This window comes from Myiozetetes cayanensis, unplaced genomic scaffold (genome assembly GCF_022539395.1).
Source record: "Myiozetetes cayanensis isolate MyiCay16 unplaced genomic scaffold, myiCay2020 scf1415, whole genome shotgun sequence".
NCBI classification, from domain to species: domain Eukaryota; kingdom Metazoa; phylum Chordata; class Aves; order Passeriformes; family Tyrannidae; genus Myiozetetes; species Myiozetetes cayanensis.
In genome coordinates, this window is record NW_026087066.1 from 1 (window position 1) to 6830 (window position 6830).

The 6830-nt window shown below is 47.1% G+C and overlaps 1 long non-coding RNA gene across 4 annotated transcripts; it reads left to right on the forward strand.

The window, feature by feature from the left end:
• The first annotated feature begins 117 nt into the window (after positions 1 to 117).
• On the forward strand, positions 118 to 6023 carry LOC126637117 (uncharacterized). Of its 4 annotated transcripts, XR_007628206.1 has the most exons (5): positions 118 to 1438; positions 3354 to 3456; positions 4847 to 5084; positions 5199 to 5301; positions 5770 to 5812. It is a non-coding gene; the product is annotated as an uncharacterized LOC126637117 (long non-coding RNA). The 4 variants fall into 4 exon arrangements; XR_007628204.1 differs by lacking the exons at positions 4847 to 5084; positions 5199 to 5301; positions 5770 to 5812 and adding exons at positions 4081 to 4118; positions 5873 to 6023; XR_007628205.1 differs by lacking the exons at positions 4847 to 5084; positions 5199 to 5301; positions 5770 to 5812 and adding exons at positions 4319 to 4356; positions 5873 to 6023.
• Positions 6024 to 6830: the final 807 nt, after the last annotated feature.

The window sequence follows — 6830 nt, forward strand, 5'->3', positions numbered from 1 at the left end:
TGTTTCTCTGTTTTCCAGATGATTTTGGGATCTTCTGTGGGGACCTGGGGGTGATTTGGGGGTGACTTTTGGGGTCTCTGGGGATTTTTGGGGTGCCCCCCTGACCTTTGGGGTGTCCCCCTGCCCCCGGGACTGATTTTGGGGTGTCCCCATGACCTTTTGGAGTCTCTGGTGGTTTTTGGGGTCCCCCTGACCTCTGGGGTGTCCCCCTGATCTTTGGGGTGATTTGGGTCAATTTTGGGGTGATTTGGGTTGATTTTGGGGTGATTAGGGCTCATTTTGGGGTGTTTTTCTGCCCATTTTGGGGTGAGTTGGGTCGATTTTGGGGTGTCTCCGTTAATGATTTCAGGATCTTCTGTGGTGACCTGGGGGTGACTTTGGGGTGTCCCCCTGACCTTTTTGGGGTTTCTGTTGATTTTTGGGGTCTGTGGGGACCTTTGGGGTGTCCCCCTGACCTTTGAGGCTGATTTTGGGGTGTCCCCATTAACTTTTGGGGTCTCTGGTGATTTTTGGGGTGTCCCTCTGACCTTTGGGGTGTCCCCCTGGCCCTGGAGCTGATTTTGGGGTGTCCCCCTGTTCTCATTTCCAGACAACCTGGGGGTGATTTGGGGGTGACTTTTGGGGTCTCTGGTGACCTTTTGGGTGCCCCCCTGACTTTTGGGGTGTCCCCCTGACCCCGGGGCTGATTTTGGGGTGTCCCCATTACCTTTTGGGGTGATCTGGGTTGATTTTTGGGGTGATTTGGGCTGATTTTGGGGTGTCCCCCCAGCTGATTTCCGTATTTTCTGTGGAGATTTGGGCAATGAGGTGAATGACGAGACCCTGGGGTGACTTTGGGGCTGATTTTGGGGTGTCCCCCTGACCTGGGGGTGACTTTGGGGCGATTTGGGGTGATTTGAGGTGATTTTGGGGCATTTTTCTGCCCATTTCCCACACAATTTCCATATTTTTTGTGGAGATCTTGGCAATGAGGTCAATGACGAGACCCTGGGGTGACTTTGGGCTGATTTTAGGGTTAATTTGGGATGATTTTTTGTCCCATTTCCAGATGATTTCCGTATTTTCTGTGGGGATTTGGGCAATGAGGTGAATGACGAGACCCTGGGGTGATTTTAGGGTTAATTTGGGATGTTTTTGTGCCCATTTTCCACACAATTTCCATATTTTTTGTGGAGATTTGGGCAATGAGGTGAATGACGAGACCCTGGGGTGACTTTGGGCTGATTTAGGACTGATTTTGGACTGATTTTGGACTGATTTGGGCTGACTTTGGGGTGTTTTTGTGCCCATTTTCCAGATGATTTCCGTATTTTCTGTGGAGATTTTGGCAATGAGGTCAATGACGAGACCCTGGGCTGATTTTAGGGTTAATTTTGGATGTTTTTGTGCCCATTTTCCAGATGATTTCCGTATTTTCTGTGGGGATTTGGGCAATGAGGTGAATGACGAGACCCTGGGGTGATTTTAGGGTTAATTTGGTATGATTTTTTGTCTCATTTTCCAGATGATTTCCGTATTTTCTGTGGGGATTTGGGCAATGAGGTGAATGACGAGACCCTGGGGTGACTTTGGGCTGATTTAGGACTGATTTTGGGGTGATTTGGGGTGATTTTGGGGTGTTTTTGTGCCCATTTTCCGCACAATTTCCATATTTTTTGTGGAGATCTTAGCAATGAAGTGAACGACGAGACCCTGGGGTGACTTTGGGCTGATTTAGGACTGATTTTGGGGTGATTTGGGCTGATTTTGGGGCATTTTTATGCCCATTTTCCAGATGATTTCCGTATTTTCTGTGGGGATTTGGGCAATGAGGTGAATGACGAGACCCTGGGGTGACTTTGGGCTGATTTTGGGGTTAATTTGGGGCGTTTTTGTGCCCATTTCCAGATGATTTCCGTATTTTCTGTGGGGATTTGGGCAATGAGGTGAATGACGAGACCCTGGGGGTGATTTTAGGGTTAATTTGGGGTGTTTTTGGGGCATTTTTATGTCCATTTTCCAGATGATTTCCATATTTTTTGTAGTGATTTTGTCAATGAGGTGAATGACAAGACCTGGGGTGACTTTGGGCTGATTTTAGGGTTAATTTGGGATGTTTTTTTGTCTCATTTCCAGATGATTTCCGTATTTTCTGTGGGGATCTTGGCAATGAGGTGAATGACGAGACCCTGGGCTGATTTTAGGGTTAATTTGGGATGTTTTTTTGTGCCCATTTCCAGATGATTTCCGTATTTTCTGTGGGGATCTTGGCAATGAGGTGAATGACGAGACCCTGGGGTGACTTTGGGGTGATTTTAGGGTTAATTTGGGGTGTTTTTTGTCCATTTTCCAGATGATTTCCGTATTTTCTGTGGAGATTTTGGCAATGAGGTCAATGACGAGACCCTGGGGTGACTTTGGGCTGATTTTAGGGATAGTTTTTGTCCCATTTTCCAGATGATTTCCGTATTTTCTGTGGGGATTTGGGCAATGAGGTGAATGACGAGACCCTGGGCTGATTTTAGGGTTAATTTGGGATGATTTTTTGTCCCATTTCCAGATGATTTCCGTATTTTCTGTGGAGATTTGGGCAATGAGGTGAATGACGAGACCCTGGCTGATTTAGGTTAATTTGGGGTGTTTTTTCCATTTTCCAGATGATTTCCGTATTTTCTGTGGGGATTTGGGCAATGAGGTGAATGACGAGACCCTGGGTGACTCTGGGTTGATTTTAGGGTGATTTGGGGGTGATTTTGTGCCCATTTTCCAGATGATTTCCGTATTTTCGGGGATTTGGCAATGAGGTGAATGACGAGACCCTGGGGTATTTCTGTGGGGATCTTGGCAATGAGGTATCGACGAGACCCTGGGCTGATTTTAGGGTTAATTTGGGATGTTTTTTTAGCCCACTTTCAGAGATTTCGTATTTCTGTGGGGATCTTGGCAATGAGGTGAATGACGAGACCCTGGGGTGACTTTTGGGGTGATTTAGGTTAATTTGGGGTGTTTTTTTGGCCATTTTCCAGATGATTTCCGTATTTTCTGTGGAGATTTTGGCAATGAGGTCAATGACGAGACCCTGGGGTGACTTTGGGCTGATTTTGGGGTGGTTTTTTGTCCCATTTTCCAGATGATTTCCGTATTTTCTGTGGGGATTTGGGCAATGAGGTGAATGACGAGACCCTGGGCTGATTTTAGGGTTAATTTGGGATGATTTTTTGTCCCATTTCCAGATGATTTCCGTATTTTCTGTGGAGATCTTGGCAATGAGGTCAATGACGAGACCCTGGGCTGATTTTAGGGTTAATTTTGGGTGTTTTTGTGCCCATTTTCCAGATGATTTCCGTATTTTCTGTGGGGATCTTGGCAATGAGGTGAATGACGAGACCCTGGGCTGATTTTAGGGTTAATTTGGGGTGTTTTTGTGCCCATTTCCCAGATGATTTCCGTATTTTCTGTGGAGATCTTGGCAATGAGGTGAATGACGAGACCCTGGGGTGACTTTGGGCTGATTTTAGGGTTAATTTTGGATGTTTTTGTGCCCATTTTCCACACAATTTCCATATTTTTTGTGGAGATTTGGGCAATGAGGTGAATGACGAGACCCTGGGGTGACTTTGGGGTTAATTTGGGGTGATTTAGGACTGATTTTGGGGTGATTTGGGCTGATTTTGGGGTGTTTTTGTGCCCATTTTCCAGATGATTTCCGTATTTTCTGCGGTGATTTGGGCAATGAGGTGAACAACGAGACCTGGGGTGACTTTGGGCTGATTTAGGACTGATTTTGGGGTGATTTGGGCTGATTTTGGGGTGTCCCCCTGACCTTTGGGGTGATTTGGGCTGATTTTGGGGTGTTTTTCTGTCCCATTTTCAGATGATTTCCATGTTTTTTGTAGTGATTTGGGCAATGAGGTGAATGACGAGACCTTGGGGTGACTTTGGGGTTAATTTGGGGCATTTTTATGTCCATTTTCCACACAATTTCCATATTTTTTGTGGAGATTTTGGCAATAAGGTGAACGATGAGACCCTGGGGTGACTTTGGGGCGATTTTGGGGTGATTTGGGCTGATTTTGGGATGGTTTTCTGCCCATTTTCCAGATGATTTCCGTATTTTCTGCGGGGATTTGGGCAATGAGGTGAATGACGAGACCCTGGGCTGACTTTGGGGTGATTTAGGACTGATTTTGGGGTGATTTGGGCTGATTTTGGGGCATTTTTTTGTCCCATTCCCAGATGATTTCCGTATTTTCTGTGGGGATTTTAGCAATGAGGTGAATGACGAGACCCTGGGGGTGATTTTAGGGTTAATTTGGGGTGTTTTTGTGCCCATTTCCAGATGATTTCCGTATTTTCTGCGGGGATTTGGGCAATGAGGTGAATGACGAGACCCTGGGGTGACTTTTGGGTGATTTTGGGGTGATTTTGGGCTGATTTTGGGCTGATTTGGGGGCATTTTTCTGCCCATTTTCCAGATGATTTCCGTATTTTCTGTGGGGATTTGGGCAATGAGGTGAATGACGAGACCCTGGGGTGACTTTGGCCTGATTTAGGGCTGATTTTGGGCTGATTTTAGAGTTAATTTGGGGTGTTTTTGTGCCCATTTTCCAGATGATTTCCGTATTTTCTGCGGGGATCTTGGCAATGAGGTGAATGACGAGACCCTGGGGCTGATTTTAGGGTTAATTTGGGATGATTTTTTGTGTCATTTCCAGATGATTTCCGTATTTTCTGCGGGGATTTTGTCAATGAGGTGAATGACGAGACCCTGGGGTGACTTTGGGCTGATTTTAGGGTTAATTTGGGGTGTTTTTTTGTCCCATTTCCAGATGATTTCCGTATTTTCTGTGGGGATTTGGGCAATGAGGTGAACGACGAGACCCTGGGGTGACTTTGGGCTGATTCAGGACTGATTTTGGGGTGATTTGGGCTGATTTTGGGGTGTTTTTCTGCCTGTTTCCCACACAATTTCCATATTTTTTGTGGAGATTTGGGCAATGAGGTGAATGACGAGACCCTGGGGTTGATTTAGGGTTAATTTGGGATGATTTTTTTTCCATTTTCCAGATGATTTCCGTATTTTCTGTGGGGATTTGGGCAATGAGGTGAATGACGAGACCCTGGGGTGACTTTGGGCTGATTTTATGGTTAATTTGGGGTGATTTTGTGCCCATTTTCCAGATGATTTCCGTATTTTCTGCGGGGATTTGGGCAATGAGGTGAATGACGAGACCCTGGGCTGATTTTAGGGTTAATTTGGGGTGTTTTTGTGCCCATTTTCCAGATGATTTCCGTATTTTCTGTGGGGATCTTGGCAATGAGGTGAATGACGAGACCCTGGGGCTGATTTTAGGGTTAATTTGGGATGTTTTTTGTCCCATTTTCCAGATGATTTCCATATTTTTTGTAGTGATTTTGTCAATGAGGTGAATGACGAGACCCTGGGCTGACTTTGGGCTGATTTAGGACTGATTTTGGGGTGACTTTGGGCTGATTTTGGGGTGTTTTTGTGCCCATTTTCCAGATGATTTCCGTATTTTCTGTGGGGATTTGGGCAATGAGGTCAATGACGAGACCCTGGGGTGACTTTGGGGTGACTTTGGGGTGATTTGGGGGTGTTTTGGTGGTGTTTTTTGTCCCATTTTCCAGATGATTTCCGTATTTTCTGTGGGGATCTTGGCAATGAGGTGAATGACGAGACCCTGGGGTTGATTTAGGGTTAATTTGGGATGATTTTTTTTCCATTTTCCAGATGATTTCCGTATTTTCTGTGGGGATCTTGGCAATGAGGTCAATGACGAGACCCTGGGCTGATTTTAGGGTTAATTTGGGATGGTTTTTTGTTTCATTTCCAGATGATTTCCGTATTTTCTGCGGGGATCTTGGCAATGAGGTCAATGACGAGACCCTGGGCCGCGCCTTCGGGCGCTTCCCGTCCTTCCTCAAGGCCAAAGTGATCCGGGACAAACGCTCGGGGAAGACCAAGGGCTACGGCCGTGTCCTCCAAGGACCCCAACGACTACGTCCGGGCCATGAGGGAGATGAACGGTGAGGTTTGAGAGGTTTTGGGGCATTTTTGGGGGGATTTGGGGGGTTTTGAGGGGGTTTGGAGGGGTTTGGGGTCTGTGGGTTCGTGTCCTTCAAGGACCCCAACGACGACGTCCGGGCCATGAGGGAGATGAACGGTGAGGTTTGGGCGTTTGGGGCACTTTGGGGGCATTTTGGGTCATTTTGGGGGGTTTTGGGGATTTTGGGGGATTTGGGTCATTTTGGAGGGGTTTGGGGTCTGTGGGTTCGTGTCCTTCAAGGACCCCAACGACGACGTCCGGGCCACGAGGGAGATGAACGGTGAGATTGGGGGTTTTTGGACATTTTGGGGGTTTGGGGCATTTTGGGGGATTTGGAGGATTTGGGGACATTTTGGGGGGTTTGGGGCATTTTGGGGGTTTTTGGGGTCATTTTGGGGGTTTGGGGTCTGTGGGTTCGTGTCCTTCAAGGACCCCAACGACGACGCTCAGGGCCATGAGGGAGATGAACGGTGAGAGAGGGGGTTTTAGGGCATTTTGGGGGCTTGGGGGGATTTCAGGTCACTTTGGGGTTTTGGGGGTCATTTTGGGGGTTTTGGGGTCACTTTGGGGGTTTGGGGTCTGTGGGTTCTGTCCTTCATGACCCCAACGACGACGTCCGGGCCATGAGGGAGATGAACGGAGGCTTGGAGAGGTTTTGGGGCATTTTTGGGACATTTTGAGAATTTTGGGACATTTTGGGGGTTGGGACATTTTGAGGTCACTTTAGGGGTTTTGGGGGCATTTGGGGTTTTTGAGGGGTTTGGGGGGTTTAAATTGTGGGTT